The sequence below is a fragment of the Monodon monoceros genome, unplaced genomic scaffold, assembly GCF_005190385.1.
Source record: "Monodon monoceros isolate NGI ecotype Baffin Bay Population unplaced genomic scaffold, NGI_Narwhal_1 Super_Scaffold_18, whole genome shotgun sequence".
NCBI classification, from domain to species: Eukaryota; Metazoa; Chordata; class Mammalia; order Artiodactyla; family Monodontidae; genus Monodon; species Monodon monoceros.
Window position 1 is genome coordinate 33,027,414 of NW_021703774.1, and position 10,360 is coordinate 33,037,773.

Sequence of the window (10,360 nt, forward strand, 5' to 3'; positions counted from 1 at the left end):
CCCCCCCCCCGCCGGTAACCATAAGATTGTTTTCTACATCTGTGACTCTATTTCTGTTTTGTAAATAGGTTTATTTGTACTATTTTTTTAGATCCCATATATAAGTGATATCATACAATATTTGTCCTTCTCTCTCTGACTTACTTCACTCAATATGACAATCTCTAGGTCCAACCATGTTGCTGCAAATGGAATTATTTCATTCTTTTTTATGGCTGAGTAATTTTCCATTGTATATATGTACCACATCTTCTTTATCCATTCCTCTGTCAATGGACATTTAGGTTGCTTCCATGTCCTGGTTATTGTAAAGAATGCTGCACTGAACATTGGGGTGCATGAATCTTTTCAAATTATGATTTTCTCCAGGTGTACATGCCCAGGAGTGGGATTGCTAGATCATATGATAGCTCTATTTTTAGTTTTTTTAAGGAACCTCCATACTATTCTCCACGGTGGCTGTACCAATTTACATTCCCAGCAACAGTGCAGAAGGGTTCCCTTTTCTCCACACCCTCTCCAGCATTTATTATTTGTGGATTTTTTGATGATGGCCATTCTGACTGGTGTGAGGTGACACCTCATTATAGTTTTGATTTGCATTTTTCTAATAATTAGTGATGTTGAGCATCTTTCATGTGCTTTTCGGCCTTCTTTGGAGGTCAATGTATATCTTCTTTGGAGGAATGTCTACTAAGATCTTCCAGGCTTTTTTTTTTGATTTGATTTGATTTTTTTTTTATACAGCAGGTTCTTATTAGTCATCAGTTTTATACACATCAGTGTATACATGTCAATCCCAATCGCCCAATTCAGCACACCACCATCCCCACCCCCCCCCCCCCACGGCTTTCCCCCCTTGGTGTCCATACGTTTGTTCCCTACATCTGTGTCTCAATTTCTGCCCGGCAAACTGGTTCATCTGTACCATTTTTCTAGGTTCCACATATATGCGTTAATATACGATATTTGTTTTTCTCTTTCTGACTTACTTCACTCTGTATGACAGTCTCTAGATTCATCCACGTCTCTACAAATGACCCAATTTCATTCCATTTTATGGCTGAGTAATATTCCATTGTATATACGTACCACATCTTCTTTATCCATTTGTCTGTCAATGGGCATTTAGGTTGCTTCCATGACCTGGCTATTGTAAATAGTGCTGCAATGAACATTGGGGTGCATGTGTCTTTTTGAATTATGGTTTTTGCTGGGTATATGTCCAGTAGTGGGATTACTGGGTCATATGGTAATTCTATTTTTAGTTTTTTAAGGAACCTCCATACTGTTCTCCATAGTGGCTGTATCAATTTACATTCCCACCAACAGTGCAAGAGGGTTCCCTTTTCTCCACACCCTCTCCAGCATTTGTTGTTTGTAGATTTTCTCACGATGCCCATTCTAACTGGTGTGAAGTGATACCTCATTGTAGTTTTGATTTGCATTCCTCTGATAATTAGTGATGTTGAGCAGGTTTTCACGTGCTTCTTGGCCATCTGTATGTCTTCTTTGGAGAAATGTCTAGTTAGGTCTTCTGCCCATTTTTGGATTGTGTTGTTTATTTTTTTAACATTGAGCTGCATGAGCTGTTTATATATTTTGGTGATTAATCCTCTGTCTGTTGATTTGTTTGCAAATATTTTCCCCCATTCTGAGGGTTGTCTTTTTGTCTTGTTTGTAGTTTCCTTTGCTTTGCAAAAGCTTTTAAATTTCATTAAACAATTTCATTGTTTATTTTTAATTCCATTACTCTAGGAGGTGGATCAAAAAAGATCTTGCTGTGACTTATGTCAAAGAGTGTTCTTCCTATGTTTTCCTCTAAGAGTTTTATAGTGTCTGGTCTTACATTTAGGTCTCGAATCCATTTTGAGTTTTGTTTTGTTTTTTTTTTGTGGTACACGGGCCTCTCACTGTTGTGGCCTTTCCCGTTGCAGAGCACAGGCTCCGGATGCGCAGGCTCAGCGGCCATGGCTCACGGGCCTAGCCGCTCTGCGGCATGTGGGATCTTCCCGGACCGGGGCACAAACCCCTGTCCCCTGCATCAGCAGGCGGACTCTCAACCACTGCGCCACCAGGGAAGCCCTGAGTTTATTTTTGTGTATGGTGTTAGGCAGTGTTCTAATTTCATTCTTTTACATGTAGCTGTTCAGTTTTCCCAGCACCACTTATTGAAGAGACTGTCTTTTCTCCATTGTATATCCTTGCCTCCTTTGTCGTAGATTAGTTGACCATAGGTGCATGGGTTTACCTCTGGGCTTTCTATCCTGTTCCATTGATCTATATTTTTGTTTTTGTGCCAGTACCATATTGTCTTGATTGCTGTAGCTTTGTAGTATAGTCTGAAGTCAGGGAGTCTGATTCCTCCAGCTCCGTTTTTTTCCCTCAAGACTGCTTTGGCTATTCGGGGTCTTTTGTGTCTCCATACAAATTTTAAGATTTTTGGTTCTAGTTCCATAAAAAATGCCATTGGTAATTTGATAGGGATTGCATTGAATCTGTAGCTTGCTTTTGGTAGTATAGTCATTTTCACAATATTGATTTTTCCAATCCAAGAACATGGTATACCTCTCCATCTGTTGGTATCATCTTTAATTTCTTTCATCAGTATCTTATAGTTTTCTGCATACAGGTCTTTTGTCTCCCTAGATAGGCTTATTCCTAGGTATTTTATTCTTTTTGTTGCAATGGTAAATGGGAGTGTTTCCTTAACTTCTCTTTCAGATTTTTCATCATTAGTGTATAGGAATGCAAGAGATTTCTGTGCATTAATTTTGTATCCTGCAACTTTACCAAATTCATTGATTAGCTCTAGTAGTTTTCTGGTGGCATCTTTAGGATTCTTTACGTATAATATCATGTCATCTGCAAACAGTGACAGTTTTACTTCTTCTTTTCCAATTTGTATTCCTTTTGTTTCTTTTTCTTCTCTGATTGCCTTGGCTAGGACTTCCAAAACTATGTTGAATTATAGTGGTGAGAGTGGACATCCTTGTCTTGTTCCTGATCCTAGAGGAAATGCTTTCAGTTTTTCACCATTGAGAATGATGTTTGCTGTGGGTTTGTCGTATATGGCCTTATTATGTTGAGGTAGGTTCCCTCTATGCCCACTTTCTGGAGAGTTTTTATCATAAATGGGTGTTGAATTTTGTCAAAAGCTTTTTCTGCATCTATTGAGATGATCATATGGTTTTTATTCTTCAATTTGTGAATATGGTCTATCACATTGATTGATTTGCGTATATTGAAGAATCCTTGCATCCCTGGGATAAATCCCACTTAATCATGGTGTATGATCCTTTTAATGTGTTGTTGGATTCTGTTTGCTAGTATTTTGTTGAGGATTTTTGCGTCTATATTCCTCAGTGATATTGGTCTATAATTTTCTTTTTTTGTACTATCTTTGTCTGGTTTTGGTGTCAGCGTGATGGTGGCCTCATAGAATGAGTTTGGGAGTATTCCTTCCTCTGCAATTTTTTGGAAGAGTTTGAGAAGGATGTGTGTTAGCTCTTCTCTAAATGTTAGATAGAATTCACCTGTGAAGCCATCCGGTCCTGGACTTTTGTTTGTTGGAAAATTTTTAATCACAGTTTCAATTTCATTACTTGTGATTGGTCTGTTCATATTTTCTATTTCTTCCTGGTTCAGTCTTGGAAGGTTATACCTTTCTAAGAATTTGTCCATTTCTTCCAGGTTGTCCATTTTATTGGCATAGAGGTGCTTGTAGTAGTCTCTTAGGATGCTTTGTATTTCTGCGGTGACTGTTGTAACTTCTCCTTTTTCATTTCTAATTTTATCGATTTGAATCCTCTCCCTCTTTTTCTTGATGAGTCTGGCTAATGGTTTATCAATTTTGTTTATCTTCTCAAAGAACCAGCTTTTAGTTTTATTGATCTTTGCTATTGTTTTCTTTGTTTCTATTTCGATTATTTCTGCTCTGATCTTTATGATTTCTTTCCTTCTGCTTACTTTGGGTTTTGTTTGTTCTTCTTTCTCTAGTTCCTTTAGGTGTAAGGTTAGATTGTTTATTTGAGACTTTTCTTGTTTCTTGAGGTAGGCTTGTATTGCTACAAACTTCCCTCTTAGAACTGCTTTTGCTGCATCCCATAGGTTTTGGATCGTCGTGTTTTCATTGTCATTTGTCTCTAGGTATTTTTTGATTTCCTCTTTGATTTCTTCAGTGATCTCTTGGTTATTTAGTAATGTATTGTGTAGCCTCCATGTGTTTGTGTTTTTTACGATTTTTTCCCTGTAATTGATTTCTAGTCTCATAGCTTTGTGGTCAGAAAAGATGCTTGATATGATTTCAATTTTCTTAAATTTACTGAGGCTTGATATGTGACCCAAGATGTGATCTATCCTGGGGAATGTTCCGTGGGCACTTGAGCAGAAAGTGTAATCTGCTGTTTTTGGATGGAATGTCCTATAAATACCAATTAAATCTATCTGGTCTGGTCTGTTGTGTCATTTAAGGCTTGTATTTCCTTATTAATTTTCTGTTTGGATGATCTGTCCATTGGTGTAACTGAGGTGTTAAAGTCCCCCACTATTATTGTGTTACTGTTGATTTCCTCTTTCAGAGCTGTTAGCAGTTGCCTTATATATTGAGGTTCTCCTATGTTGGGTGCATATATATTTATAATTGTCATATCTTCTTCTTGGATTGATCCCTTGATCATTATGTAGTGTCCTTCCTTGTCTCTTGTAACATTCTTTATTTTAAAGTCTATTTTATCTAATGTATTGCTACTCCATCTTTCTTTTTATTTTCATTTGCATGGAATATCTTTTTCCATCCCCTCACTTTCAGTCTGTATGTGTCCCTAGGTCTGAAGTGGGTCTCTTGTAGACAGCATATATATGGGTCTTGTTTTTGTATCCATTCAGCAAGCCTGTGTCTTTAGGTTGGAGCATTTAATCCATTCACGTTTAAGGTAATTATCAATATGTATGTTCCTATTACCATTTTCTTAATTTTGGGGGGTTTGTTTTTGTAGGTCCTTTTCTTCTCTTGTGTTTCCCACTTAGAGAAGTTCCTTTATATTTGTTGTAGAGTGGGTTTGGTGGTGCTGAATTCTCTTAGTTTTGCTTTTCTGTAAAGCTTTTGATTTCTCCATCAAATCTGAATGAGATCTTTGCCGGGTAGAGTAATCTTGGTTGTAGGTTCTTCCCTTTCATCACTTTAAGTGTATCATGCCACTCCCTTCTGGCTTGTAGAGTTTCTGATGAGAAATCAGCTGTTAACCTTATGGGAGTTCCCTTGTATGTTATTTTTCATTTTTCCCTTGCTGCTTTCAATAATTTTTCTTTGTCTTTAATTTTTGCCAGTTTGATTACTATGTGTCTTGGCGTGTTTCTCCTTGGGTTTATCCTGTATGGGACTCTCTGCACTTCCTGGACTTGGGTGGCTATTTCCTTTCCCATGTTAGGGAATTTTTCAACTATAATGTCTTCAAATATTTTCTCGGGTCCTTTCTCTCTCTCTTCTCCTTCTGGGACCCCTATAATGCGAATGTTGTTGCGTTTAATGTTGTCCCAGAGGTCTCTTAGGCTGTCTTCATTTCTTTTCATTCTTTTTTCTTTATTCTGTTCCACAGCAGTGAATTCCACCATTCTGTCTTCCAGGTCACTTATCCATTCTTCTGCCTCAGTTATTCTGCTATTGATTCCTTCTAGTGTAGTTTTCATTTCAGTTATTGTATTGTTCATCTCTGTTTGTTTGTTCTTTAATTCTTCTAGGTCTTTGTTAAACATTTCTTGCATCTTCTCGATCTTTGCCTCCATTCTTTTTCCGAGGTCCTGGATCATCTTCACTATGATTATTCTGAATTCTTTTTCTGGAAGGTTGCCTATCTCCACTTCATTTAGTTGTTTTTCTGGGGTTTTATCTTGTTCCTTCATCTGGTACCTAGGCCTCTGCCTTTTCATCTTGTCTATCTTTCTGTGAATGTGGGTTTTGTTCCACAGGCTGCAGGATTGTAGTTCTTCTTACTTCTGCTGTCTGTCCTCTGGTCCCAGTCATTTTTTGATTGGGCTGTTTTTTTGTTACTGAGCTGTTTGTATATTTTGGAGATTAATCCCTTGTCAGTTGCTTCGTTTGCAAATATTTTCCCCCATCCTGTGGATAAGCCAAGTTTTTGTCCAACATACATGAGTTGCACAGTAGCAGTATGTTATGGGAAGACAGAGAAGGAAGTGATTAACTTCAGGGAACAAGAGAAGGGAATTTTTAAGCTGAGGGTTGGAGAATAACCATGATTCCCATAGGCACAGAAGAGGCAGAGGGCTTTCCACAAAGAGGGTGCAGCAATGGCAAAGGCACTGAGGCTCATAAGAGCAAAGTTTGGTTGAGCAGTGGGAAGAAACTCACTATGGCTGAAGCAGGGTTTGGGGGAACCCCAGCAGGGGCTGGGGGAATGGGGAGGTGGCAATGAAGGGGATAAAGAGGTGGACGGAGCCACATGTGAAGGAGCCATGTTCAGGTGAGTCTCCTGAGGTTCCCCTGCCACCCAAGCATGGGGCTGTCAGCTCAGTGCATGGGAAACTAACTCAGGCTGCAGTACAAGCATGGACCTAATGGCGGCGGGAGTCAGGGTGAGTGGAGATTAGACCAGATAAAGGGAGATGGCTATGGTTAATGAATTGGTCCAGGAGAGGGACAACATGACAGTGGCAGTGAGGTTAGCAGTGAGGCAATCAGTGTGAGGGATATTTAGGATGTAGAATCAATATGACTTGGTGGTTTTCTTTATAACTAATGCAGGAAGCCTGAGAAAATGTATGTACTATCGATTGAAGTGCTCATGTATTTCAAAAGTGTTCATTAAGTCAAAAACACTGAACTTGGGGCTTCCCTGGTGGCGCAGTGCTTAAGAATCCACCTGCCAATGCAGGGGACATGGGTTCGAGCCCTGGTCTGGGAAGATCCCTCATGCCGCGGATCAACTAAGCCCATGTGCCACAACTACTGAGCCCATGTGCCTAGAGCCCGTGGTCCACAACAAGAGAAGCCACTGCAATGAGAAGCCCGCACACCACAACAAAGAGTAGCCCCCGCTTGCTGCAACTAGAGAAAGCCGGTGCACAGCAACAAAGACCCAATGCAACGAAAAATAAAAAAAATAAATAAATTTAAAAAAAACACTGAACTTGTTTTGTAGAAGGAAATAATCTTTCTCCCTATTAAAAAAAACATCCTCCTAGCAGTGGTTTCTCTCCCCATCTCCCTTGTACTCCTATGTATTGTTGGCACTTATCAAACTGCCTTGTACCATTAGAAATAACTTTTCATTTGAACGTGTCTTATTTTTCTATGGGGAAACCTAAGAACTCACAGAGAGCAAGGACCACATTTGATACATATTCATTACCCCCTTGGTTATATGTACCATGGAGCCTTATACCTATCAGGTGTTCAGTGAACAGTAATGGTTGACTAATTGATTTTGTTGGTATATTTCAGAATGTGGTGAGATGGGTCAAAAGACGAAAGAACCTTTTTATTTTGGAGTAATATTAGACTTACAGAAGAGCTGCAAAGATAACACAGAGGCTTCCTACATACCCCTCACCTCCACCATTTAAAATTGGTGACGGTAGAACAAAAACAGCCCTGAGTCAGTGTGCCCTTGGACAAGTCACATCATCTTAGCAAGCCTCAGTTTTGTCACTGGTGAAAGAAGGATAACAGAGTCCCCTGCCTACCTGCTCTCTCCACGTCACTGGGAGAAATCATGCCAGACGGTGAGGTGGTCTCAGGGTGCGGGCGGCTGCTCACTGGCGGACCCACATCTTGCTTCACTGGAGCCCGCTTCCTCTCCAGGATGGAGGCCCCTCAGTGGGCAGGAGGCTGCTCCCAGTCTGCTTCCTCACAGCCCCATCTGAGCTGCCAGTGATTGAGTCTTCAGTGCCACAGCCCCAGGGCACACATAGAGTCCAGCATATAGGAAGATAGACAAATATTATTTGATGGAAGGAGGGAAGGGGAGAGCATTAACTGGGGACTATAAAGTGCTAAACAGTGTCCTGGGGAGGGGAACACAGGGCAGGGAACTGTGGAGCATGGAAGTCTAGAGCTGTGTCTGTAGAGATGGTCCATTAACCCCCTCATTGTACACATAGTAGAATGACTTGTGTTTTTTGTTTGTTTTTTTAAATTAATTAATTTATTTTTGGCTGCGTTGGGTCTTCCTTGCTGCGTGCGGGATTTCTCTAGTTGCGGTGAGTGGGGGCTACTCTTCGCTGTGGTGCGTGGGCTTCTCATTGCGGTGGCTTCTCTTGTTGCGGAGCACGGGCTCTAGGCACGCGGGCTTCAGTAGTTGTGGCTCACAGGCTCTAGAGCTCAGGCTCAGTAGTTGTGGCGCACAGGCTTCGTTGCTCCGCGGCATGTGGGAGCTTCCCGGACCAGGGCTTGAACCCATGTCCCCTGCATTGGCAGGCAGATTCTTAACCACTGAGCCACCAGGGAAGCCCTAAAATGACTTGTTGAAGGTCAAATGCTAGGAAGGGGCAGACTGAGGTCAAGTGACCCGGTCGCCAGGGCACACCAAGCAACCTCCTAACGTGTGTGGAGATCTGGTGACAGTGTTGGATGTCAGAAAGTTCCTACTCGGAACAGCCCTCCAGCCAACAGTGACAAAACCACCAGGCTGCTGTAATCAAATCTGATCCTGGAAACCAAGGGCTTTTTCCGCAGCTGCGCAAGAAGTAACCTGAGATCCAAGCTGCCCGCCCATGGGATGCTTCCACCCCTACTCTTCCTGCTCTCCTTTCTCACTGTAACCGGCTCTGCAGGGAGAGGCACCCAGGCCAGAAAGGAAGACCCATGAATGTACAAAGATGGAGCACTGCCCATCTAACCCCACTCCAACCCCCCTTTCTCCAATTCCTGGGCTCAGACCACAAGCCAGAACCCAGGGCTCCATCCCCCTCTGGGAGATGGGCAGGATCCAGCATGATGAGGCCAGAGAGCCTTCCTCTCTCCACCACAAAAAAATCACTTTACCTTCTCTAAACTCTGTTAGTATCTTTGGTTCATGGTCTGAATTTTCCACGTACATCCCACCTGATACATCTATGAACATTTGATTCATCCATGCTTATTCCTTTCCACCTAAATTAAATTTTCCTTAAGGGCACTGGCCAGGTTGCACTCATCTGAGACCCCACATGAAAAGGACTCTGTAAATGTTATTTGTGACGTCTTTGAGCTTACTTGCAGTTTCCTCCTCCTTTCCAGAGTCCCCTTTCTTCCTGCTTCTTTCCTCCCCTTCTGTACTTCTTAGCAAGTTGGTGTTTCTGTGAAGAATGTAGTTTAAAACTGAGGAACTACCATTGTAAATCAACTATACTCCAATATAAAAAAAAACAAAACTGAGGTGCTACCAACACAAGGCCTCACAGCCTGTGAGCTGGCTTAGCTGGTCCCCAATATTGAAAACTTGTGCTAGAAAAGGCCCTCTGAAGTTAACTGCCTCAAAGAGAGTGAAATACTTAGGAACAAACCTAACCACAGAGGTAAATGACTTGTACTTGGAAAACTATGACGAAAGAAACTGAAGACAACAAACAGATGAAAAGATATACTGTGATCAGGATTGGAAGAATTAACATTGTTAAAATAACCATACTGGGGCTTCCCTGGTGGCGCAGTGGTTGAGAGTCCGCCTGCCGATGCAGGGGACGCGGGTTCGTGCCCCGGTCCAGGAAGATCCCACATGCCGCGGAGCAACTAAGCCCGTGCGCCACAACTACTGAGCCTGCGCTCTAGAGCCCCTCCTCCACAACAAGAGAAGCCACTGCAACGAGATGCCCGTGCACCACAACAAAGAGTAGCCCCCGCTCGCCGCAACTAGAGAAAGACCGCGTGCAGCAACGAAGACCCAATGCAGCCAAAAAATTTAAAAAGTATTTAATTAAAAAAAAAACACACACAGTGAGATATCACCTCACACCAGTCAGAATGGCTATTATTAAAAAGACAACAAACAACAAGTGTTGGTAAGGATGTGGAGAAAAGGGAATCCTAGTATATTGTTGGGGATGTAAATTGGTGCACCCACTATGGAAAACAGTATGGAGGTTCCTCAAAAAATTAAAAATAGAACAGTCATATGATCCAGCAATTTCACTTCTTGGTATTTACCTGAAGATGACAAAAACACTTGAATTACTGATTTTGAATTAAAAGATATATGCACTCCAAGGTGCATTGCAGCATTATTTATAGTAGCCAAGATATGGAAGCAACCTAAGTGTCCATCAATAGAGGAATGGATAAAGAAGATGTGGTGGGAATTCCCTGGCAGTCCAGTGGTTAGGACTCCACGCTTTCACTGCCAAGGGCCCGGGTTTGATCCCT